Here is a 27,646-nt window from a genome sequence, read left to right as displayed (position 1 = left end):
CACTGCATGTAAATAACATTTGGAGGCACTGCATGTAAATAACATTTGGAGGCGCTGCATGTAAATCTCATTTGGAGGCGCTGCATGTAAATAACATTTGGAGGCGCTGCATGTAAATATCATTTGGAGGCGCTGCATTTAAATATAATTTGGAGGTGCTGCATGTAAATCTCATTTGGAGGTGCTGCATGTAAATCTCATTTGGAGGCGCTGCATGTAAAGCTCATTTGGAGGCGCTGCATGTAAATATAATTTGGAGGAGTTGCATGTAAATAACATTTGGAGGCGCTGCATGTAAATATAATTTGGAGGAGTTGCATGTAAATAACATTTGGAGGCGCTGCATGTATATATTGTTTGGAGGCGCTTTATGTAAACATCATTTGGAGGCGCTGCATGTAAATATCATTTGGAGGCGCTGCATGTAAACATCATTTGGAGGCGCTGCTTGTAAATATCATTTGGAGGCGCTGCATGTAAACATCATTTGGAGGCGCTGCATGTAAACATCATTTGGAGGCGCTGCTTGTAAATATCATTTGGAGGCGCTGCATGTAAATATAATTTGGAGGCGCTGCATGTGAATATCATTTGGAGGCACTGCATGTAAATATCATTAGGAGGCGCTGTATGTAAATATCATTCGGAGGAGTTTCATGTAAATAACATTTGGAGGCGATGTATGTAAATATCATTAGGAGGCGCTGCATGTAAATATAATTTGGAGGAGTTGCATGTAAACATCATTTGGAGGCGCTGCATGTAAATATCATTTGGAGGCGCTGCATGTAAACATCATTTGGAGGCGCTGCTTGTAAATATCATTTGGAGGCGCTGCATGTAAATATCATTTGGAGGCGCTGCATGTAAACATCATTTGGAGGAGCTGCATGTAAATATCATTTGGAGGCGCTGCATGTAAACATCATTTGGAGGCGCTGCATGTAAATATCATTTGGAGGCGCTGCATTTAAATATAATTTGGAGGTGCTGCATGTAAATCTCATTTGGAGGTGCTGCATGTAAATCTCATTTGGAGGTGCTGCATGTAAATCTCATTTGGAGGCGCTGCATGTAAAGCTCATTTGGAGGCGCTGCATGTAAATATAATTTGGAGGAGTTGCATGTAAATAACATTTGGAGGCGCTGCATGTAAATATAATTTGGAGGAGTTGCATGTAAATAACATTTGGAGGCACTGCATGTAAATATAATTTGGAGGAGTTGCATGTAAATAACATTTGGAGGCGCTGCATGTAAATATAATTTGGAGGAGTTGCATGTAAATAACATTTGGAGGCACTGCATGTATATATTGTTTGGAGGCGCTTTATGTAAACATCATTTGGAGGCGCTGCATGTAAACATCATTTGGAGGCGCTGCATGTAAACATCATTTGGAGGCGCTGCATGTAAATATCATTTGGAGGCGCTGCATGTAAACATCATTTGGAGGCGCTGCATGTAAATATCATTTGGAGGCGCTGCATGTAAACATCATTTGGAGGCGCTGCATGTAAACATCATTTGGAGGCGCTGCTTGTAAATATCATTTGGAGGCGCTGCATGTAAATATAATTTGGAGGCGCTGCATGTGAATATCATTTGGAGGCACTGCATGTAAATATCATTAGGAGGCGCTGTATGTAAATATCATTCGGAGGAGTTTCATGTAAATAACATTTGGAGGCGCTTTATGTAAATATCATTTGGAGGCGCTGCATGTAAATATCATTAGGAGGCGCTGCATGTAAATATAATTTGGAGGAGTTGCATGTAAACATCATTTGGAGGCGCTGCATGTAAATATCATTTGGAGGCGCTGCATGTAAACATCATTTGGAGGCGCTGCTTGTAAATATCATTTGGAGGCGCTGCATGTAAATATCATTTGGAGGCGCTGCATGTAAACATCATTTGGAGGCGCTGCATGTAAATATCATTTGGAGGCGTTGCATGTAAATATCATTTGGAGGCGCTGCATGTAAACATCATTTGGAGGCGCTGCTTGTAAATATCATTTGGAGGCGCTGCATGTAAATATCATTTGGAGGCGCTGCATGTAAACATCATTTGGAGGAGCTGCATGTAAATATCATTTGGAGGCGCTGCATGTAAACATCATTTGGAGGCGCTGCATGTAAATATCATTTGGAGGCGCTGCATTTAAATATAATTTGGAGGTGCTGCATGTAAATCTCATTTGGAGGTGCTGCATGTAAATCTCATTTGGAGGCGCTGCATGTAAAGCTCATTTGGAGGCGCTGCATGTAAATATAATTTGGAGGAGTTGCATGTAAATAACATTTGGAGGCGCTGCATGTAAATATAATTTGGAGGAGTTGCATGTAAATAACATTTGGAGGCACTGCATGTATATATTGTTTGGAGGCGCTTTATGTAAACATCATTTGGAGGCGCTGCATGTAAACATCATTTGGAGGCGCTGCATGTAAACATCATTTGGAGGCGCTGCATGTAAATATCATTTGGAGGCGCTGCATGTAAACATCATTTGGAGGCGCTGCATGTAAATATCATTTGGAGGCGCTGCATGTAAACATCATTTGGAGGCGCTGCATGTAAACATCATTTGGAGGCGCTGCTTGTAAATATCATTTGGAGGCGCTGCATGTAAATATAATTTGGAGGCGCTGCATGTGAATATCATTTGGAGGCACTGCATGTAAATATCATTAGGAGGCGCTGTATGTAAATATCATTCGGAGGAGTTTCATGTAAATAACATTTGGAGGCGCTTTATGTAAATATCATTTGGAGGCGCTGCATGTAAATATCATTAGGAGGCGCTGCATGTAAATATAATTTGGAGGAGTTGCATGTAAACATCATTTGGAGGCGCTGCATGTAAATATCATTTGGAGGCGCTGCATGTAAACATCATTTGGAGGCGCTGCTTGTAAATATCATTTGGAGGCGCTGCATGTAAATATCATTTGGAGGCGCTGCATGTAAACATCATTTGGAGGCGCTGCATGTAAATATCATTTGGAGGCGTTGCATGTAAATATCATTTGGAGGCGCTGCATGTAAACATCATTTGGAGGCGCTGCATGTAAACATCATTTGGAGGCGCTGCTTGTAAATATCATTAGGAGGCGCTGCTTGTAAATATCATTTGGAGGCGCTGCTTGTAAATCTCATTTGGAGGCGCTGCATGTAAACATCATTTGGAGGCGCTGCATGTAAACATCATTTGGAGGCGCTGCATGTAAATAACATTTGGAGGCGCTGCATGTAAATATCATTTGGAGGCGCTGCATGTAAATATCATTAGGAGGCGCTGCATGTAAATATCATTAGGAGGCGCTGCATGTAAATATCATTTGGAGGCGCTGCATGTACATATCATTTGGAGACGCTTGACGAAAAATAGGGCATGTACAATATTGTTAGGTGCCCACTTTCTGCTAAGCCACTCCCCTTTCTGCCAAAGCCACGCCTTTTCAGGGTACAAGTCACTAAAGTGTCTAAAATACTAGGTTCTTGTTCTGTAAGGAAGAACCTAGTAATCCTAATTTTTGATTTAACCCTTTATATTTTTGACATCTGTGAAATGGAGTCAATAATTTAGGCCGACCTTGGCTTACATACCTGCATGGGGATCTCAAAACTTGAAACGTTTTGAATTTATTTTGCGTCTGTATTGCGGGGAGCCCTTTTCGGCTCCTGTACCATTATATTACCGCTCAGGTGAGCCCCTCCACGGCTTATTAACCCGCCACACTTACCACTTGCCCGTTATTAGGACTAGACGCCGCTTCGGTTTGTGCTGTTCAGCCACTTAAATAGAAAATGACACTTCAGTCATCTGATTATCTCTGCAATGCATGAAAGAGCTTCCTCCGCAAGCAGCTGACATGACAGCGGAGTCTGGCAGCCAGATTGATCGTCTACATTATAGAAAGAGATAAGAAGCTGGCATGGAAGCAAGTAGAGGAGGTAAAGCCAATTTCATAGAGCATATAATACCCAAAAGGAATTCTTATACACCATACCGAGATCCTATGTCCTTCTTACCCCCAGACCAGATTATGTCCCACTATGCCACTACCTATATATAGAATATTCTATAGATTTCATTCCATAGGCCATTGTGACTGAAACAGATGAACAGGGCAGTTCTATGTTGTTTCTGTATCATAAAGTATTTATGATAAAAAGTTCTACAATTTTCCAATGTACTTTCCGTATCAATTCCTCTCAGTTTGCTAGATCTCTGCTTGCTGTCATTCTTTATTTACTAGCAGTGGACAGAAATCTGACCATGGCTCATTAGTATCACAGAGAGTAATCAGAGTTGTGGGTTATAATGAGCCGTGCGCCTATGTGGCCATGGACAGATTTCTAGTAAACTTAGAAGCTATTCTATAGAAGACAGCAAGCAGAGGAATTGAGGCATTTGAAAATTGTATAACTTTTTATCATAAAAATATTAACATTAATTTGCTGGAATGGGACAACCCCTTTAAGTACACTCTTGTACATAAGTTGCCCATGTGCCTTTACTGCCTTTTGTTACATTTGTACTGTGTGCCGTGCTGCTTTTTTTTACATCTTTGAGCTCCGCTGAATAGGTGAAGCTGCAGCAGTACATTCCATCCTCTTCCCCCTCCCTCCCTCTCACTGTGAGGAGAGGTGACCTCACATGGATGACCTAGAGAAGTGACAGAAATGGCAGCTGTGTGTATGCAGAGGGCAGCATGCTGAGAACAGGGAAAGGCTGCAGCTTTCAAAGGAGGCAAAGACAGGTTCATATACATGGAAGAGATTTATTGAAAGTAGCCAACCCCTTTAAATATAATCAGGTTGGGCATATTATACACTTCAAGTCCCAGGTCAACATCTGCAACGAGTTTGTATGTTCTCTCTGTGTTTGCTTGGGCTTCCTCCAGGTCCTCTGGTTTCCTCCCACACTCCAAAACATACTGTTAGGTTGATTAGATTGTGAGCCCCATTGAGGACAGGGACCACTCTGGCAAACTCTGTGCAGCGCTGTGTAATCTGTGAGTGCTTAATGAATTAAGGAATTATTATTATACTGTATATGCCAACCAGACTTTCCCTATAGAAACATTTGATAAGTTATGATTTCAGTGTCCCACCTAAGATCAACACACACATCAGCAAACACATTTTATGGAAGAAAAACTGAGCCGCTCTTCTTGAGAGATAATAATTTACTTGCATTTGCTTTTTAAGACAACCAATGTGTATGAGCAGAACTAGCAGAACTAACGAGTAGGTAAGAAATTTTATACAAACTCCGCAAAGGAAAAGTTGAAAACAAGTCCTTCCTCCATGACAGATTTCCAGGGAATTCCAGGGATGGATTTTTACTAGAGATGAACCAATCATCCAACATTCAGTTCATAGAAATTTTGTAAAATTTTTCATAAACTTCGGTTTAAGTCCAAATTGAATTGGTCCAAACTGATGTTGCTCTAAATCTTCTGGAAATGATTGGATAACCCCCTCTAGTCCTCTAATTTTTCCTGAAAAAGCTTCATAAATATCTTGTTTTGTTCATTATAAATAAATGACAATACTGTATTACGGTCGCTGGCGGCTATTTTGAAAGATTCATCTGAAGCAAATCGGAAAAAATTCAGATTTATATTCGGTGCCTGAAAAAAACTGAATCTGAGAACCAACTAAAAGATTTGCTAATCTCTAATTTTTACCCTTGAGATGACTTTGTTTTGCATTCAGGAAAAATTACACTATAGTGCAAAAGTCATAGGCAGAAAAAAAGGGCAAAATTATAATTTTAAGAATCAATATTTAGTCTCCCTCTATAAGCTATGGAGAGGTGACCAATATCATTAAGTCAAGGTAAAACAAGAGACCCTACCAGGACAATTTTGGTCACTATTATCCTAAATGGGCCTATATCATCTCTGTAGATGTGTGTAATAATAAAATAATATAACTACTTACCTAGAGATGGGTCTCACTAGGAACCGATCTCTGGCGCATGCACTTACACTCCAACTTCATTGATGATGCACCAGACCTACCACACATGCCCAGAGAAGACGAGGTGCACCAGACTGGCTTTAATTAATGACGGTGTAGGAACTGGAAGCTGAAGACCAAGGTAAGTGTTTTATTTATTACAGACCAGTGGTGGCGGACCTATGGCATGGGTGCCAGAGGTGGTACTCGGAGCCCTGTCTGTGGGCACCCAGGCCATCACCAAAGAGGACACAAGGGATCTTCATGAATTTTCAGAAGGCCCAATGCTATCTTAAAGCAGCAGTGCTGCATGAGACTACAGGAGGAATGGGAAAGTGTGGGCAGATCTGGATTATCAATGTAAGTAAATGAGGGGGAACTACACAAAGGTAGCAAGCTGGGCACATGAAAAACTAGATACAAACATGCAAAAGGAAACATGTGCTATGCCAAAATATAAGAAATCTTTATTCAATATAGACAAGACATAGAAATTACACACCAAACCAAAAGACCAATAAAAACATTTAAAAAGGAATAAATCCTCTATACAAAACCCAAGGGAGGTTAGGACCCATGATACGGTCCATGAAAGGACAACCCCTCCCTACCCAGCCCCAAAACCCTCAGCCCGTCAAATAGCAACTATATACCAAGTAGTATACGATCAAACCAAATATCTATGATAGGAGAATGTAGTCAATGTGATCAGCATAATTACCAGGCAAGGAGGGAAAGGGGCTGGGAGAGTTTTGTGGCTGGGTAGGGAGGAGTTGTCCTTTCATGGACCGTATTTTTGGTTTGGTGTGTAATTTCTATGTCTTGTCTATATTGAATAAAGATTTCTTATATTTTGGAATAGCACTGGATTATCAATGTAGCTTCAGCTCCAGGACCGAAAAGTCTTCCTATTCAGGAGAACCTGAATTTGTTCCCCTTTCTTTCTACTGTATTGGTGTTCTTAGGATACTGATACGATTGAAAGCTATAACTGCAAGAAGTTACTGCTTAAATGTTGACACTTTGGGATAAATAAGTGGGTTTTGGTTGTAGTCTGGGCACTCTAAAAGGTTTGCCATAGGGGATTTGGGACACTAAGCCATTAGACCATTAGGACCTCTATGTGGCTTATTGTCTCAAATCTCTTATTATCTTATTATACTAATTAGCCTGGGGCATTCCACCTACATCATGAGAGCACCTCGTATTTTAATTTATTTGCTCTTCGCCCGTCATCTGCTCTATGCACTGTCTATCGGGGGCAGGACCAGTCGGGACTAGAGTAATGGGAGGAGTGAATAAATATGAGGTGCTCTGAAGTTCTCCAATGACATAACCATTTTGGCTAGGCTAATTAGCATAATTTTTACAGCTCTTTATTGCTGCAATTGCAGGAACTTCTTAAAGGGGTTATCCAGGTTTAAAAATTTTCTTATGGCCGGGCTGGGGAGGGCTATTTAAACACAATAAACATGTACTTACCTCCTCCGGTGCTGCCGATGTCCCGTGCCGTGGCTGGTCTTCTCCGTGCACAGGTTTCAGTACAAGGGCGCACAGGGAGCTTCCGGGTGGCCGGATGCTCCCATGGGACACCATCTCCCAGCGCTTACAACGCTGAGAGATATGGACGGATGGGAGGAGCCGTCCACATCGCGGACCGGAAGCTCCCTGTGCGCGGCTTCCGTGCCCCTGTAAACAAACAGGGGCACGAATCAAACGGACCGCCGCGCGACATTGGCGACGCCGGAGGAGGTAAGTACATGTTTATTATGTTTAACTAGCCCTCCCCAGCCCGGCCCTAGGTAATTTTTAAAACCTGGATAACCCCTTTAATAGGATTCGAAAAATTGATGTCCTTTAAATATGTCAAATGTGTATCGCTCATAATTATAAGGGGTCATGATACTGACCACATCCCCCCATCATAAAATGGAGGCATAGCCAACAAGTTGTCTCGATTAGCCTTGCATGAGAAATTTTTGGCAGTGTCTAAGCAACCCCATCACTCGCTCTCCACAAAACTCAAGACAAGCGTAACTTCAACTCAATGGTACAATACAAACTAATACTAATCCCAAGATTTAGACCAAATTCTACTCCAGTAATTCCCGCCCCGTAAGGCAGATGAGACTGCTCACAGCTTCGAAATGCCGGTCATCAGACCGGTGCCGCAGATGTAAAACGAGCTGTAAAGACAACAAATGAAAGACAACGACCGAAGGGTGTAGAAGCTGCTTATCGAGATGGAAAACAGCATAGTAAAACATAATGAAGAGAGAACGGTAAGTAGCGGAAAGTCATTTTCTAATAACTTGGGCTGTAACAGAAGAGGATTACATCACCGGGATGATGATAGGGAGAGCGCAGTGCAGGAAATGGAGCTGTAATTGGGGAGGAGGCGTAGAGAGTCGTTAGAGTAGAAATTTGGAAGAGGTTGGCTGCTTGGTGCAGTCATTATGACCTGAGCTTGGAAATGTTTCAGGGGTGGGGGGGTAGGTATGATAGGTTGGAGCCGTTTTACAGACCATCTCTCCAGAACAGACAAGTGAGGCATGAAATGATTGAACAAACCCGGCAACCAGATCAAAACATTGGACCGGAGTCAATCGAGACTTTAACTACCTAGCAGTATATTACAGACAAAGTTATTATAGAGACAATTATGAGTCACTTCTATTTGTCGGGATGGTTTCTGATAAATCTGCCTCGTGTAGACAGAGCTAATAAGCATTGTGCTGGTGCAGGAGCCGGAGTCATTCCATAAAACGCACAATATACTCGAGTGGATATAATAAAATAGTGCAGATAGGAAAAAGAGGTTAGTAATAGCGGCCTATAAGGACACTACTTGTGATTCTTTACTTCTTGATACCACCACAAGGCCAAATCATGTTCCAATTAGGTGGTCCTAAACTATTACAATGTGAACAGGTAGTGAACGATTCAACTCAGGATAGCAATCATGGAGTGAATCCTCTCCTACTAGGTTCCATACGAAGTACTAGTACTATGCTCAGGGGTGGATTAAGACCACCATGTCTCTGGGCTGTATGAATATTATGGCCCCTACATGTCTGGAATCACTTCCTACATCTGGTACTAGAATCAGCTTCTTGGGGAATGGAGGATTCTCCCTTCTGCTGCTTTCAATTTGTGGCTACAGGACCATCAAAAGGTCCGAGATGTGTACATGTGTATTGAGTGCAGGATGTTTGAGGATTTCATGAGTGAAGTTCCTTCTCAGTATAAAATTTGGTGGGTGGTTTGGGTGGGCCATGGGCCCCCTAGAAGTCTTGGGCCCGGGGCTACCGCCAAATCGCCTCTGTTATAGACTATACTAGAACCATGCAGGGAGCTGGGTAGGAGCACCTAGCACAGTGATGGCGAACCTTTTAGAGACCAAGTGCCCAAATTACATCCAAAATCTACTTATTTACTGTAAAGTGCCAACCTGGCATTTTAAGCAGTAACTTATTGCAACCTGTTCTTCCACATCTTTCAATCGTATCAGCCCCCCGAGGCCACCAATACAGTTGAAAGAAGGAGGGCAAATTAAGACTCTCATTGTAGCTTCTCTCCAGGGTCTCTCTGTACAGGAAGAATGGTGGGTCCAGCAGGATGACCTCCAAAAAGAATTCACTTCTGTCAACACCTCACTTTTACCGCAGTTCCAAACAGTCAATGAAGTGTGGCTTTAAAATAGCGCTGAGAGCAGCATCTCTTAAGTTGCCTGGGACCTCGGGAAGATTCAGTGGATTTGGTCTCGTTTGGTGAACTCTGTCCTGGGGCGATGGCCTGAGTGCCCACAGAAGGGGCTAAGAGTGCCACCTCTGGCACCCGTGCCATAGGTTCACCATCACTGACCTAGCATGTGCTGAAAGGAAATCTCTGTAACCTGTCACTTACTCTGACATTGCTACCTTTTAGATCAACTCACAAGGATTCCATCTTTTTTGGTTCCATACATCAATCATCGGCATTTGGCAAGCATATGAAAGGGGAACCATGTGAGCACCCCAATTAGGGGTCTGGTTTTATATACTTCTGCTCTACAATGTATTACTGAGGCGAGGTCCTCTGTTTTTTTGTTTCCCTCTTCGGTTATACTGTTAGATGGGCTGGAGATGAATGCCTTGCTCAACCAAAGTTCTGACAGTAGATATCCAAAAATTATAACACAGTTTTCTTGGGAATTGTGGGGACTAGAGAGAAAATTCCAGCTACTCCAGAATCAGCAGCACAGCGCCTATTAAAGTTGAAGAGGGTGGTGTACAACATTATAATATACATGCAACCACAGACTCCCCACCCTCACAGTAGAACCTCAAAGTGGTCCACAAGTTCCATATTACAAAGCATCTTGGAAGTTGTATGGGGGGGAAGTTGTAATGTGTTTCTTTATATAACGCTGAGCCACAAATATACATACTCTATACTCTAGTCCAGTGGTTCTCAACCTGTGGGTCGGGACCCCAGCAGGGGTCGAACGACCAAAACCGGGGGTCGCCTAAAGCCATCGGAGCCGCAATTTTACAGTGTTTTTACTGCGAGTTGCATAGTTTGGGGTCACCACAGCATGAGGAACTGTATTGCGGGGTCACAGCATTAGAAAGGTTGAGAACCACTGCTCTAGTCTATAAGAAAAATAATACGTCGGGCTTACAATCACCAAATTTTGCACAGCCCCTCTATGTGACTCAGGGAACATCATAGACTCGGTTTTGAGCCAAAATTTTCACCCTGCACTTTACAAAATCTACTTATTAACCACCATATACAGGAGCCATTGTCTGCTGCTGCTGTGGCAGTTGGAAGCTGAGCCGTGATTGGCTGCTGTTCTGCCGCAGGTCATTAATATGAGCTCTGAGCTTTGCTTGGTTATAATAGGCAATGAACTTATTGTGAGGTGAGATGGATAGAGAGACACAGATAGAGTGAGATTTATCAGAATTAACAGGTAAAACTGTTCCAGTTGCCCAAGGAAACCAGTCAGAGATCAGTTGTAATTTTATAAACAGCTGTGCAAAAATGAAACTTGAGCTCTGATTGGTTGCCATGGGAAACTAGAGCAGTTCTGCTCAGACACTTTTGATAAATCTCCCCATAGAGAAAGTGACAGACGGAGACAGAGACAGTCACTGGAATGAGAGTGTTAGAGACAGTCACTCAAATCAGAGTTTCAGAGACAGTCAATCAAATGAGAGTGTCAGAGACAGTCGCTGGAATGAGAGTGTCAGAGACAGTCGCTGGAATGAGAGTGTCAGAGACAGTCGCTGGAATGAGAGTGTCAGAGATTGTCTCTGACACTGTCATTCCAGTGACTATCTCTGACACTCTCATGTGGGTGACTGTCTCTGACACTCTCATTCCAGTGGCTGTCTCTGACACTTTCATTCCAGCGACTGTCTCTGACACTGTCATTCCAGTGGCTGTCTCTGACACTCTCATTCCAGCGACTGTCTCTGACACTGTCATTCCAGTGACTGTCACTGAAAGAGACTGCCAAAGACAGACATTTAATGAAAGAGACTGCCAGAGACAGACAGTCACTCAAAGAGATGGCAGAGACAGAGAAGTTCAGTGACAGAGACAGTCTATAGATACATATAAAATATTTTTTGTTAACCCATTCTGTTTTGTTCTAGCTAAGAGCAGGTATTTACTATCCTGGGCAACGGCCGGGAGCTACAACTAGTACAATATGTAAAGGAACCCTCTGATGGCATATGTGCTCTAGCCCTTTAAATCAGACCCAACAATGTATTTTCAAAGAAAAGCAGAAACCACATTATCAGTTACATCTAAATACATCTCTAAGAGTCCGAAAGTCAATTACCTTAACATTACTCTAATATCTTCAGAAGCTACGGAGCAGTTATGGGTAAGGTCAGGCCCACCTACAAAGCCAGACTAACGTCTTCCATGGATGTGGGCCAAGAAAATTTACTGTTTTTAACTTTATGAGTTACCAAAAAGATTTTTCCTCTGCGCAGCGGCCGAGGACATTAGTGAGGTGGTAGGTAATCTTTTATAGGGAGATTAGTGTCCTAAAGGAAGGCGTCCTATTAATGCCGGTAACTTGTGTAATGTAATCAGCGTTTTAAGCACTCAGGTTGATGAAGTAAATGTCATCTTCACGTATTAAGAACATTTCCCTTTTTTTTTTCAAGGTGCTGCTTGGAAATTGAGAACGAAAACACCCATTTCCCCTCAGAGTTACAGTAAATCTAAATCACAATATGTGGACGGATTTTTGGACTAAAATCGCAGAATAAAACGAGACCTTAGGGGGCATCGGAGAAAATTGTATGTATAGAGTGTTCTGGAGGGAATAAGTAAAGTGAGAATAACAATGTTCCCTCCAAGCCTTTGAAACGGGTGAATGGGGCACGGGTCTACGTGGGGAATTTTTCCCTTTGAAAGGGCTACACAAAATGGCATCAAATGAATAACAATTTATATCCCCCCTAATAATTGGCCAAACACACAGGGCCACATAGAGACGAGGTAAATAGAGAATAGAATATATATGATAGATATATAGAGAGAGAGCAAAATTGAACAGAGGGGTAAATTGTTGTATAGCCGGTGGTGCAATAAAGGATTTCTAAGATCCCTGGTGTCCTCAGATAATATCAATATATATTATCAATATTATATTCAGGATCCTTGGTGATAGAGATGGAGAGGACAGAAAAGCTGTAACCATAAGACTACCCTGGGCACCCTGCAAGAGAGCTGTCAGTGGGCACAAAAAAACAAAGTGGATGTGAAGAGGTTCATCAGAGCCAGCACTTCATCTCATGATGCTTCAATGAAGACCACTTAACTGTGGTAATCTTCTTATATTTGTTAACTATGGCCTCCTTCCTTCTACAATCAACTTTTAAAAGTATGCTAATGAGCCCGAGTGGCCATCCCAGCCCCTCTATGATCTAGCTTTACAGACTGTTACACTGTCTTACCCTCCACCTGCTCCCTCCCTCCCTTTAAGCTATTTATTAGTGTTAATAGTCCAGTAGGCTCAGGCAGTAACTGGTATGGAAAATGGCCACTACCATCCCTGATGACATCATATTACCATACAATGCACCATATAATGGGGGTCTTTTACTAAGGGCCCGATTTGCGTTTCTGCGACGGGTTAACCGAATATTTGCGCTTTGCGCCGGTTTTCCCTGTATTTTGGCGCACGCGATCGGATTGTGGTGCATCGGCGCCGGCGTGCACGCGAAATCGGGGGCGTGGCCGTAAGAAAACCCGACGGATTCGGGAAAACTGACGCATTTTTTTTTTAAAAAGTGTCACTGGACAAGCGCTTACCTGCACTCGGCCTGGCTTGGTGAAGATCAGTGCATTCCGAGGAACTTCAGCCCAGCAGCGACACCTGGTGGACGTCGGAGGAACTACCTTAGTGAATCACCGGAAGACCCGAATCCACCACTGAGAACGCGCCGCTGGATCGCGAATGGACCGGGTAAGTAAATCTGCCCCAATGTTTATACTTTCCAAAACGTAAATCAGGGAGATTGCAATTTAATCTCCAGCAGAATTATGATTCCAGCTCTGAAGGAGTTCAAATTCCAACTCGAAAGCATTCAGGCTTTTTTTTATGAAAACCAGTAACATATTTCTACAGAAAATATCAAGGTAACCTCCAGAGCTATCACAGGAAATATTTCATCTTTGAAAATTGTTATTTCCCGAGAATCCTACAACAATTGTACAACAGGAATTCTGCCAATGCTCAGGAAGATGGAAAGAAAACATTATTTTATCTACATTCAATAGACACAACTTACCCGTAGTCTATGGTAAAGAGAACTGTCCCCAATAGATCCAAGGTCACATGTTTGTGTTGTTTTGTGCTGTATTATGTTTTTATACGCAGGAATGAACATTTACACGTCGCATTATTATGTTGTATTGAGATGTTTTATGCCGCTCCTTTCACTATGTTGGGCGCTGTGTTCAGCTCCTGTGGGATCCCAGTGTATTTGAAGGTAAGAAGATCATCGCCCCCTTTTTTATTTTATTTATGTGGGAAAAAAAAATTTGTGATAAAACATATTGGAAGCAGAATTGCCTATGGATAAAGCATAAAGGTCCTATGTGTGTGTGTGTTTTTAGCCTTGATACCACTGACCCTCATATAAATCTACCCCAGAATCAGTTGTAACAGTCCGACTTTTCAGCTAGAAGCAGACGACAGTAAAAAAAACGGACGCTTTTTTTGTGTTTTTTTTAACTGGTTAAAACAAAGCTGCACTAAATGCAATATTTTTTTTTTCCTAAACTATATTCATTGATTTTTCATAATGTAAAACAAGACAATGGGGCAGATTTACTTACCTGGCCCAATCGCGATCCAGCGGCGCATTCTCTGCGGTGGATTCGGGTCCGGCTGGGATTTATGAAGGTAGTTCCTCCGCCGTCCACCAGGTGGCGCTGCTGCGCTGGAATTCACCGAGCTGGACCAAGTGAAGGTAAGCGCGTCCCAAGCGACACATTTTCAGTTTTTAAATGCGGCGGTTTTTCCGAATACGTCGGGTTTTCGTTTGGCCACGCCCCCTGATTTCCGTCACGCGCATGCCGGCGCCGATGCACCACAATCCGATCGCGTGCGCCAAAATCCCGGGGCAATACAGGGGAAATCGGTGCAAATCGGAAATATTCGGGTAACACGTCGGGAAAACGCGAATCGGGCTCTTAGTAAATGACCCCCATTGTATTAGGGTCAACAGCGCCAACATTAGGTAAGGAGACATTGGAGGGAATGGGAAAGGGGACGGGGAGGGAAGGAGAAGGAGAAGGGATTTGAGCCGTTTGTTAGGTTGTTGGGTAGATGGGTTGTCCTAAGGATAGACTTTCAACATCTAACCGGTGGGAAGGGGTGGATTAAGGCTGCCATGGACTCTGGGCTGTATGAATATTTTAGCCCCTACATGTCTGGAATAACTTCCTACATCTGGTCCCTTCTTGGGGAATGGAGAATGCGTCCCTTCTGCTTTCAATCTGTGGTTTAGGGACCTTTGGAGGACCTTCAAAGGTCCTGAAATGGCTCTTGTGAACATGTGTATTGAGCGCAGGAACAGATGTATAAGGAATTCATGGGTGAAGTCCCTCTCAGTATAAATTTTGGTGATTGGTTTGGGGTGGCCATGGCCCCCCTAAAAGGCTTGACCTCTGGGCTACCCCCCAAACCGACTATATTATAATCCACTACTGCTGGTGAGTGACTGACAACTCGTCCCTGGCAAGATCAGTTGTTCATGATCAGCAAAACAGGGTTCTGAGAGCCAAAATCAGATGGTGCCTTGCTCCATGCAGTGGTTAAGTGCCATAACTGCAAGCTTGGCTGACATTCACTTCAATGGGAGCTGAGCTTACAATTTCAGTTTCAACCCCAGACTGATCAGATATTGATACTGATGACAGGGATAATCCACCAAAAAAGAAAAGGGGAGGGGGATTTTTAGGAGAAAGAGAAATTTGTGAGTGTACTAAAAATTAACTTTTATTAATTTATTAAAATCTTGATCTTTATTAAAATCTCTATTGAATATAATAACACTAAGATTACAAGCGTGGTTATTATATTCAATAGAGTGAGAACAGACTCAAGATTTTAATAAATTAATAAAAGTTAATTTTTAGTACACTCACAACTTTCTCTTTCTCCTAAAAATCCCCCTCCCCTTTTCTTTTCTGTAAGGTGGTGCACACCGTGAGTACTTTACAATTGGAACACACTGGGGGTCATTTACTAAGGGCCCGATTTGCGTTTTCCCGACGTGTTACCCGAATATTTCCGATTTGCGCCGATTTTCCCTGTATTGCCCCGGGACTTTGGCGCACGCGATCGGATTGTGGCGCAACGGAAATCGGGGGGCGTGGCCGAACGAAAACCCGACGTATTTGCAAAAACCGCCGCATTTAAAAACGGAAAATGTGTCGCGGAGCTTGCACTTACCTTCACTCAGCCCGGCTCGGTGTACTCCAGTGCGTTCCGATGCTCTTCAGCGCAGCAGCGCCACCTGGTGGACGGCGGAGGAACTGCCTTAGTGAATCCCGTCCGGACCCGAATCCACCGCAGAGAAGGCGCCGCTGGATCGCGAATGGGCCGGGTAAGTAAATCTGCCCCATTACGTGTATTCGGATAATCCACCAAGGCTTCATATTGATTCCATTTTATTTTTATAATCTGTTTTAGGCCTCATGCATAGAAACTGATGGAACATTTGTACTCCTAATGTATACATTGCTAATTTTTTTTTTTTAATTTGTAACAATTCACACGTTTCTCCAAGCAGGTGAATAATATACTTACACTGTATCTGTGTTTCATGACTGGATACCAATATTTCTAAGATACCAGAATCTTTTCTATAGGCTGCATCTTCACAAATGTCTAAATCCAGTGCACCAACCCGCACATTCTATATACATACAGTATATACCAGTGGTGGTGAACCTATGGCACGGGTGCCAGAGGTGGCCCTCAGAGTGCTCTCTGTGGGCACTGATGCCACCACCCTAGCACAGAGTTTAGTAGGCAGGACTCAAAGAATCTAACTGCAGTCCCACGTAAGTCAAGATTTACTAATCTCAGTGCTATTTTAACCCTTTAATTACTAAAGACGTATCTCATATTTCCCCACAGGGTGGCAAAGCCTGTATGAGATTCGTCCTGGATCATATGAGCCATAACTTTGGATCCCTGGCACCTAGAATCTCTTGGCTGCTTGGGACTGAAGGAAAAGCGTGAAGATGTGGAAAGGACCGGATTATCTTTGAAACCCTCCTGTTGGCCCCATGACTATTCCTGTACAGCGGGACCCTGGAGAGAAGCTTCAGTGGTAGTCCGAATTTGTGCTCCTGCTTTCAGTTGTATCGGTGTCCTGAGGAGGCAGGTATGATTGAGAACTTAGGAGAACAGTTCAACAAATAAATAAATATCAACCTATATTAGCACTTTTTGATAAATGAGCGGAATTTTGGTCTCTGTCCAAGGGCACTCGGTCTCTGAAAGGTTTGCCATCACTGGTATATACTGTACATAGCAATTGATATATTCGTAGACGCAGCAGCCAGAAGTGAGAATATCTGTGCACCAGTGTCTAAGCCCTCTAAGTACTAGGGCAAGCAATTAAACCTCTTGTTTGACCTCTGGATATCATATTAAGCATACCCAGACTATAGGAGATCCCGGGCTTAGATTGTTATGTCAAGCAGATGGTGTTTTCATGCAAAATTAACATTAAAGGTTGTTAAGTAGCTTCAGTCGCTATGTAAAAATCTGTGTTATTGACTGGCAAAGTTTTTAAAAGTAAAGTCTTGTAAGTCCTTCATGGTACTGACCAAAGAACCCTTGAAAAAATAGGTTGTTACTAGATGGCTAGCAATGGGAAAAAAAATTTCCACGAATGTTACAAATTTCTAATTATAATTTTTTTTTTTTTTACAAATGGATACAGCCAATTATTGACCATTTGGTCTTGTCCATGGCCAACATAGCGAACTGCGATAACCGATCAGTCTTCACTGGTTAAAGTAGGACGTCTATGGCCATGGACCCGGTGAGGGACTGTCTGCTCCATATATGGAAGAAATATTGTCCAATGTCAAAACCCCAGCTAATTAAAGGGGAGATAATAGTCCAAACTTTTACCAATCGAACATTCTTGTAGCATAAATTTGGGTCGGGAAGGCAGAGCTCTCCTTATGAAGACTTTGCCAATTAAAGACAGTGGGGGTTGAATCGCCCTTTTTCGTCGGGTTTCCCGAAGATTACCTGTTTGAGCCGAATTGCCCTGGGTTTTTGGCGCACCTGATCGGATTGTGGCGCATCGGTGCCAGCATGCATGCAACGTAAATGGGGAGGTATGGCCCTCGGAAAACCCAGCAGATTCGGAAAAACCGTGGTATTTAAAAAAAAAAAATGTGTCGCTTGACACACGCTTAATTGCACCCAGGATAGGATGGTGAACTCCGGCGGACACCTGGTGGACATCGGGCGCACTACCTTAGTGAATCGCCGGAAGACCCGAATCCTCGACTAAAAACGCGCCGCTGGTCTGCGGTATGAGTAGGCAAAGTGGGCCCCCTTGACCTCTTCTTTCAAATGATTTTTGCATTTTCTTTCTAGGTACTCTGGATCCAAAGATATTCAGGTTTAAAGTGAGAATATCAGGTGAAATTTTTATATAATTTTTATATAATAAAAATCACTCCCGACGGCAGTTTAACAGTTAATATCTCCGTTTCTAATACTTAAAAACAAATTTATAGATTCATATAAAAGAGGAGACTCTCTTCTTTTTTTAGAAAAAAAGAAGTGCGGTTCTATGTATCACAGAGCCAGAGATCCAGCCCCCTGAAGTGTAGCCCCCTCCAGATTCTTAGCCATCAGGCTGCAGGGAGAATTTGCTGCACACAGGAGCTGCTGCACCTCACAGATAATGGAAATATTCACTTTATATGTTACTACATTTTGAGAAGGAATAATATCAGCTAATATTTATGTTTTTAACTCTTCTCTATGCAGAACTATTTAAGAACACACTTTCTCTCTTATTGCCTTTTATTTCGTGATCGTTTTTTCTTTCGAAAATTGACTGATACGATGAACATTCGATCCTCTTCGCCTAATGTGACTACACCGCGACCAGAACCTGTCCTTAAAGTTATATGTAACACCAAAAACACCCACATGTTCTGGAATAAAGTTTTTATTTCCCACCATCCCCCATTATTTACTCCTATGTTATGACGCTCTCACTCGAATTCTTATGAAGCGCGGAGGGATCTGTTATGGCGCAGCTAATTGGCGACATCTAAACGTGACTATTATTATCTCATTAGCTTGGGTTATGGATATATTGTTATTTATTTGGGTGACCATTGTGTAAGGAACAGACAATGATAGATCTGTGTGATGCTCAGTGCAATTTTCAGCAAAAATTGTTTGGTGTCCGCATCTCGTTAATTTTTGGCGCACGGCAAAGTTTGGCACTTAGTGGTTTTGAGTCCCTGCGCCTTATCTGACATAGTGAGTGCGTCCTACACAAATGTTTGCCTGGGCGATCTATCACAAATTTGCACCTAAAAAGGTGCAAAATAGGCGCAAAAATGCACCTACTCTAAGCAGGTGCACTTCCAAAAAACTTCACTTTTCATTACTAAAAACATAATTTTTAGGTTCCAAAATGAAAAATTCCCTTTTTGCAACATGGAAAATACTTTGTAGCAGTTTTAAAATGTAAAATTTCTCCAGTAACGACTTCATCATTGTCTATGGGATCATCTCTGTGAGTGATTATTGTCTTATTGTACAGATCTGAGAATATTATCAGACGTCATTTCATGTACATTATAATAAAAAAGGCAAAGACTCATTTCAGCAAGAATTTTTATTTTTTATTTTACATCTCTGTCACTTTTAGTCCCTGCAGTTACATCACAATGATAGGATTTGGTGCAGAGATGAAGCCCTGAACGTTCTGTCACATTTTCTCAGTCTCCTTTCATTATTACTCACAAATGAGATCTAACAATCTGAGACAAATTTGGCGCAAATTTAGGCGCAAATGAATCGGACATGCGACAATTCCAAAGTGCATTTACTAAGGCAGAACTAGATCCATCATAGATCAGGAGCCGAAAAGAAGAGCAAACCAGGCGCAAAAACAGGCGAACCTGAGACCCCCTATGATTAATGTCCCCCCATTATGTGAATTTATGTGAACATATCAATATGGGACATTTGTGAACTCTACACATGTCCATCTATTACATTTAGAAGATGTGAAGGTAAATATTTTCTATTTTGAGCACATTTTTTGCCATCAAAGTCAAATTTTAAGTATTTTTTTATAAAATGTTTCAGTTTGAATCAAAATTGCATGAAGGTGCCCATGTCTATAAACTTTATAAGGCAATTTTAAAAATGGGGCAAGTGTCTGCTTTCAGAAATTATGTGGTTTGCTGTGGTGTACTTTAATTGTTTTTGCTGTAATTTTGATTTTATTTTTAAACCTCAAAATTGTATAAATTGCTCTGGTCAATAACGCGACAAAATATCCAGAAATGCCTGGCAGTGAAAGGGTTAATCTATCTGTCTAGTTATCTATCTCCTATAATCTGACCATTTATATATGTCGCATTTTCTCTATTTATTAATCAATCTTCTATTTCTCATCTACTGTATATATCATCTACTTTATAGTTCTGCATCTAGAAATCATCTTTCATATTCATCTTCTATCATAATATTTGTAATGAATAATTCTTTATTTATATAGCGCACACAGATTACGCAGCGCCGCACTGTGCTTGCCAGATCAGTCCCTGTCCCCAATGGGGCTCACAATCTATTCAACCTACCAGTATGTTATGGAGTGTGGGAGGAAACCGGAGGACCCGGAGGAAACCCACGCAAACACGGAGAGAACATATAAACTCTTTGCAGATGTTGACCAGCGCTGCAAGGCTGTAATGCTAACCACGGAGCCACGCTGCAATTTACCTGTCATCTATCTATCTCCTATAAAATTCTCCCATATTACAGTTTGTTTTACCATACTAAATGGAGTCTCCTACTGACTGTGACTGGTTATAAAACAGTTTTATTTTGGGGCCCCACTTTTAGTTTTGCCCACGGCCCCACTTTGTCTAGAACCGGCCCTGATCTGGGTGACTCTCCCTCTTAAATCATCTCAGGCAAAACATGACTCTTCTCTGCTCATTTTCAAAACACTTTAGTGGAGATTTTTTTTTATGTAAACGGGTGACATTTCAAATAAAAGGGTGACTTCTAGAAAGGACATTTCATCCCTACCTGAGGGGGCAGATAGTTTAATGGAGTAAAACCTGTTGACACTTTTAAACTAGACTTTACAATCTGGAAATTATAAGGGAATTTTAGTTGAAATCTCTACTGATTCCAGTGATCCTATCATCCCCTATACAGTCATTCATATCACTATTCCTGCTGCTCATACATGTATTATTTTTTTACTATAGAATATTGTAGCTGTTATTTATATGTTGGGAAAAAAAAATTTTCAGATCAGTGATTTTTATACCGGCTCATTGTTCTGCCACCTGCAAGCAGTCTTACCTTCTTCACACACGCAAAACACTCACCAGGGTCACTTTAGTTAAAACTAAATTAAATTAGAAGCGTTTCAATGGGCTGTGGAAGACATTGCTGTAAACGCAGAAGGAAGGGGTAAATATTCTAGATACACAGGGGGAGATTTATCAGAAGTGTCTGAGGTTAAACTGTTCTAGTTGACCATGGAAACCAATCAGAGCTCAGCTTTCATTTTATAAACAGCTTTGGGAAAATAAAAGCTGAGCTCTGATTGGTTGCCATGGTCAACTAGAACAGTTCTGCTCTCAGACACTTCTGATAAATCTCCCCCAAAGCATCCAATGTCACAATAGGAAATACTGTCCCCTGCATTGTATCTGGAATAGTACAGACTAACTATTGGATGAGGGACTAAGGATTCCCTTGATCCTTATTCTTACAATGAAGGTCCAATCAGGGGCTTCAAGTGACACAAAAGTCAGTATTTCCATTGAATGATAACCTACTATTTATTTTCTTCATATCTTGTTCCTTAGATACATATCAGCCGAGCTCCATTAGAGAAAAGCTGTGATTTGTGCCTACAACTAAGCTACTGGGGGTCTTTTCTAAGGGCCCGAATCGCACATTTTCGTCGGGTTACCCGAATTTTTAAGATTTGCGCCCAAATTTCCCCGGGTTTTTGGCGCACACGATTGGATTGTGGCGCATCAGTGCCGGCGTGGGGGGCGTGGCCATCAGAAAACCCGACGGATTCGGAAAAACCGCCATATTTAAAAAAAAAAAAATGTGCCGCTTGACACGCACTTACCTGCACCAGGAATAGGATTATGAACTTCAGTGAACTCCGACGGACTTCAGCGCAGCAGCGACACCTGGTGGACATCAGGCGCACTACCTTAGTGAATCCCGGTAGAACCCTCTGAGAACACACAGCTGGATCGCGACTGGACCAGGTAAGTAAATCTGCCCCACTGTGTTTAAAGGAAGCCCTAGGTAGTTTGGGACACACCTCCTGTTTTATCATAGGTTCAGGCTGAAACTCTGTCCCTCCCCTGATCTCTGATCGGCTGCTATGTATAAGTTGAAGTCTACTAAAGCAGGAAGTCTGTCGAATTACTAATATACCAATGATAAAAGGGAGTGTATGGGGTGGCCAAGGTGGAAACCACAAGGGAGGGCATTAGGAAGTATGGTGGAGGAGGCAGCCTTACCAATGAGTATACCATCGTGGAAGAAATTTTGCGTTGTGGGGGCCAATAGTGAGGCAGTACACAATTTGGGATCCAAAAGAGGCCATTATACCATTCATGGGCCATAAATGGGAATCCTACAGTGGAGGGGGTCACAAGAGGGGGGATTATACAATGTGATTGCCATAAGGGCATAGATATTATATAATGTGGGAGCACCAGTGTTGAAGTTTGATGGGTAGTGATAAGCAAACCCGACCTTGCAATATTAGTGTTCATGCCAACCCCCGACGATCTTCAGAAAAATGGCGTTTAAAGGAGTGGAGGTCAGCATTTTCTGGTCAATCCTGGCAATCTTGTCCAAATGCAAAAGAGGTGTGGCTTATGTAATCCCTACTCAAAAGTAGGTGTTCTCGGAGTGTTTGGGGGAGGAGCCTTAGTTGACCAATTTTCCTAGCTTTAGCTAGGAAAATTGGTCAACTAAGGCTCCTCCCCCAAACACTCCGAGAACACCTACTTTTGAGTAAGGATTACATAAGCCACACCTCTTTTGCATATGTAGGTAAGGTTCCTGTTGCATATTTTAAATCAAGTCCCAGGATCTTTAAAGGAAACCTACCATTTGATTTGATGCATTATGAAGCAAACATACCTTGAGACTGCTGTAGCTACACTTATGCAGGATCATATCTTGGTTAATCCCTGTGCTGAGTGGTTTTGCTGATAAAACAGATATAACATTATTAATAATGAAGCTTTGTCCCTTCTATGCACTTCAGCACTTGTATGAGTTTGTCTCTGCAGAAGAAGATGATGCAATCACGTTTCTCCCTGCCAGACAGAATAATCAATTGCTGCACCATGCCCCAGCTGATGTGTATGAGTGATCCAGCTCAGGTTGATTGATCATGCTTGACTTACCTCCATTTGTAATTTCAAGCTCATTATCTAGGCAGCCATGCTGATCCAGCTTTCCCAAGGTCCTGAATGTTATAATTTTTTTTCAGCAAAACCACTCAGCTCAGGAATTAACCAACATATGACCCTGCATCAGTGTAGCTACAGCATTCTCAAGGTATGTTTGCTTTATAATGCATCAAATCAAATACTAGGTTTCCTTTAGGTTACTTCTCCGTAACATACAAAAATCATTTTATTGAGGTTTTTTTTTATCCCCGAAAAAAAATTACATTAAAAATGTAAACTCTGTCTGTGATACCCAAAACGCTCCTCCTTAACAAATCTCTGGTCATAAAGCGAGATCTATGAAATATGCGTGCAATTACTGATCTGTCGCAGGAGCACAGGGGACGTCTGTGGCGCCACGCATTAACGATCCATGAAAATTCGCTTACAAATTAAATCAATTCAAGTCTGTTTAGTGAGATTGCTCGGCTTCAGAGACTGAAGGCAAAAATGAAAGCTACCTTGTACAGGGTTTAAAGGGATTTAATCACTAAACTCCGACATTCACGTACAAAGGGGTCTTTGTTGACAGATATATGGGAAGGGGCAAGGACTGCAATAAAACACATTTATACTCCTGCTGATTGACATGGACTATACACAGCTGTATACAGCCAAAGCATCACAACCAGACAATGATGTGCACGTCCTGCATGACATCACTTCTACTATGTCCTTCCTATAGGTTTGTGTAATGAAGAGTTATACAATTTCCCAATATACTTTCTGTATCAATTCCTCACCGTTTTCTAGATCTCTGCTTGCTGTCCTTCTTTAGGAAGCTTCATCGTTTACTTCCTGTGGATAAAAAACAGTCCCTGGTCATCTGATGTCACACAGGTTGTTATATCCCTGGTCATGTAATGTCACACAGGTGCACGGCTCATTATATCCCTGGTCATGTGATGTCACACAGGTGCACAGCTCGTTATATCCCTGATCATATGATGCCACACAGGTGCATGGCTTGTTATATCCCTGGTCATGTGGTGTCACACAGGTGCACAGGTTGTTATATCCCTGATCATATGATGCCACATAGGTGCATGGCTTGTTATATCCCTGGTCATGTGGTGTCACACAGGTGCACAACTCATTATATACCTGGTCATGTGATGTCACACAGGTGCACGGCTCGTTATATCCCAGGTCATGTGATGTCACACAGGTGCACGACTCGTTATATCCCTGGTCATGTGATGTCTCACAGATGCAAGGCTTGTTATATCCCTGGTCATGTGATGTCACACAGGTGCACAGCTCATTATATCCCTGGTCATGTGATGTCACACAGGTGCACGGCTCTTTATATCCCTGGTCATTTGATGTCACACAGGTGCGCGGCTCCTTATATCCCTGGTCATGTGATGTCACACAGGTGCACGGCTCCTTATATCCCTGGTCATGCAATGTCACACAGGTGCACTGCTCATTATATCCCTGGTCATGCGATGTCACACAGTTGCACGGCTCTTTATATCTCTGTTCATGTGATGTCACACAGGTGCACGGCTCTTTATATCTCTGTTCATGTGATGTCACACAGGTGCACGGCTCTTTATATCTCTGTTCATGTGATGTCACACAGATACACTGCTCCATATATCACAGAGAGTAATAAGAGCTGTGTGTTATAACGAACAGTGCACCTGTGTGGCATCACATGACCTGGTACCGGTGTTTATCCGCAGGAAGTATTCAATGAAGCTTCTTGTAGGATGACAGCAAGCAGAGATCCAGTAACTGAGAGGAATGGATACACAACGAATATTGGAAAATTGCATAACTTTTCATTACACAAACAATCATTTGCGGAAAGTGGACAACCCCTTTAAATGATATTGTTTGGGAATTTTCGGTGTAGTACATGTGTTCGGTCTTTAGTGACTCATGGACAGTACATTTTGGAAAGGTAATCTTTCAACAAACTTTACAAAACTTAGTGGTCCAGTGAGTGTACACAAGGAATGACACTACTACATGGCTCATATTCAGAATTTCTATCAGTTTTCCCCTCTGCAGGCTGTAAGTCTCATTTGTTTCATCACCAGTGGTGGAGACTGGCTACTATGATGTCTCCTATACACAGCACAAAGAATTTCAATAACTTTATTGCTCAGAAGCTTCAGTATAAAACTTTATAGAGAACTGACATGTACTGATGGTGGGATAGATACAACCTTCCACCTCTGTCTGTGTTTCTCATCACTCATCCAGTTTTTGCTCCCCCTTCCCTCTCCACAGACTGTTATGTTTCTGATACCTATGTGAACATCTTTATCTTGCTTCGACAAATTAAGTAAATATCTCTGGGTGAATACGAGAGTATCCGTTCCAACTAATGAACTAAGCGGCAGGTTGAGAAAGCCTCCCCAACCTCCTCACTCAATGGGGCAGATTTACTTACCCGGCCCATTCGCGATCCAGCGGCGCGTTCTCTGCGCTGGATTCGGGTCCGGACGGGATTTATTGAGGTAGTTCCTCCGACGTCCACCAGGTGGCGCTGCTGCGCTGAAGAGCATTGGAACTCAATGGAATACACCGAGCCGGGCTGAGCGAACGCAAGTGCAATTTTCGCGACACATTTTTTTTTTAAATGCAGTGGTTTTTCCGAATACGTCGGGTTTTCGCCCCCCGATTTCCGTTGCGTCCATGCCGGCGCCGATGCGCCACAATCCGATCGCGTGCGCCAAAATCCCGGGGCAATTCAGGGAAAATCGGCCAAATCGGAAATATTCGGGTAACACGTAGGGAAAACGTGAATCGGGCCCTTAGTAAATGACCCCCAATATGTGTCTCCATACCTTCTCTTGGACCTGCACTTGTCACTCGGCAGATGCGGGCCTTTACCAGGGCGGGCCCGGTCGCAGTCGCACACACTGTGACCTCAATCATTACGCCCCTGATTAGGTTCTTTACCTACCACTTCATCGAATATTGAAAACAGCACATTCTTCTTGTAATTTGGGGTCCCAGTCACTCAGATTATTATCCTCTTTCCAATGAAACTAGTCAGCCTGCCCCCAGCACTAGTCACATGACAACAAATGAAACTCTCTCTGTCAAATACAAATGGGAAAGTAGAGTTTAATATTGAAGTATATTGGTAAATTTGAAATAAACCATATTTTAAGAATTTTTTTTTACACTAAACGCCCCTTTAAGATGTGTCATTCCTTCACACCAACACCTATATTTCCTCATAGAGGCTGTTTCCTTGTCCGCTAAGTTAAACCTGGAAGCCAAGGAGTTAAAGCCATGAAATTTGTTTTGAGTGGCGCGGTATTAGCTGTCACAGAGGACATCGGCGTACAAGGCACCTGTGAAATATCTGAAAAGAGGTCCAGGAATTCAGTTAATTAACCACATCAGTTTCTTAACGTGATCAATTTTAATTAAACTGAATTTTAATAGAGATCTGTGTAGTCTGCGGAGAGCAGTTGCTAATTCTGCAGACCATGTGTTGCTTTTCACTTCAGATTTGCTTCCGTCTAATTAATATGGATAGGGCATTAAGCCTTTTGGACTCTGGTGGTTTTTTTCATTTCATGACTATTAATGATTTTAATGAACTGGACTAATTCTCCGCTCCTCACCAACGTGTTTTGGGGCCTTTGCTCACCACAAATTTTCAGGTTCATAATTGCTTTCCGGGTCTTAAGCGTGGCCATCGACATGCTTCAGTGATTCCTCTCCCAGTATGGAAGGGAAATGAGAAGGTTTTTATGTCCTCGAAAACTGCTGAGGAGCTTCCAGTAGACCTCAACCATCAATTGGACCTTTCTGGTTATTTGACATAAGAAACTTTGTGACCTATATCCACTATGTTTCCTTCTAAGAGGAGGAATATTTGGTCTCCTCTTCAATAACTTGGAGACTTCAAAGCCTCCTAAGATAACATAAGGTCCTGGCGGTGGTTTATCTAGAGGATAATTTCGTATTATTTCGAATCAAATCTTGACCTTATTTTTGACCATTGCTCTTGTCTTGTCCATTGAATACTTCATCTGGTACCAGTTGTTCTACATCTTTGGCTTGGTCATCTCATCTCTACGCTCTTGTCTTATCCTACGGCCTGTCAATCCTCACCACACTCTTGATGACCATCCTTGTCTCAGGAGATTCCTTAGAGAACACACTCCGGTCTCGCCTACACCAAACCAATTGTGGCTTAGAAATTCCATTATGTGCTCTGAGTAATTTAGTAGTAGGGTTATATTGATGTGATGTGACATTGAGTTGAGCAGACCCGAAGTCTGGATTGGCTGCCGAACAGGCAATCTGGTAAATGCAATCTGGTAAATGAATGCCCCTTACAACTATCCATGGCTATGATTGGCTGCATGGCAGCCAATCCGACTATATGTCCGGTTTGGGAGAAACTCAAACCGAAATTTCGGATCCTCTCATC

At 42.4% G+C, this 27,646-nt stretch overlaps 1 long non-coding RNA gene across 4 annotated transcripts in view; it reads left to right on the top strand.

The window, feature by feature from the left end:
• Positions 1-27,646, top strand: part of LOC140071194 (uncharacterized) — a 109,669-nt gene that overhangs the window by 36,555 nt on the left and 45,468 nt on the right. Inside the window, exons 4-7 of one of the 4 annotated variants that reach the window (XR_011849091.1) lie at positions 12,150-12,285; positions 12,644-13,982; positions 16,643-16,892; positions 18,128-18,172. This is a non-coding gene — a long non-coding RNA (uncharacterized lncRNA). Of the gene's footprint in view, positions 1-12,149; positions 13,983-16,642; positions 16,893-18,127; positions 18,173-27,646 lie in introns of all 4 variants that reach the window. The other 3 variants (XR_011849092.1, XR_011849089.1, XR_011849090.1) reach the window with 3 other exon arrangements.

This window comes from Engystomops pustulosus, chromosome 7 (genome assembly GCF_040894005.1).
Source record: "Engystomops pustulosus chromosome 7, aEngPut4.maternal, whole genome shotgun sequence".
Lineage (NCBI taxonomy): Eukaryota > Metazoa > Chordata > Amphibia > Anura > Leptodactylidae > Engystomops > Engystomops pustulosus.
This window is presented reverse-complemented; position numbering and strand designations above follow the sequence as displayed.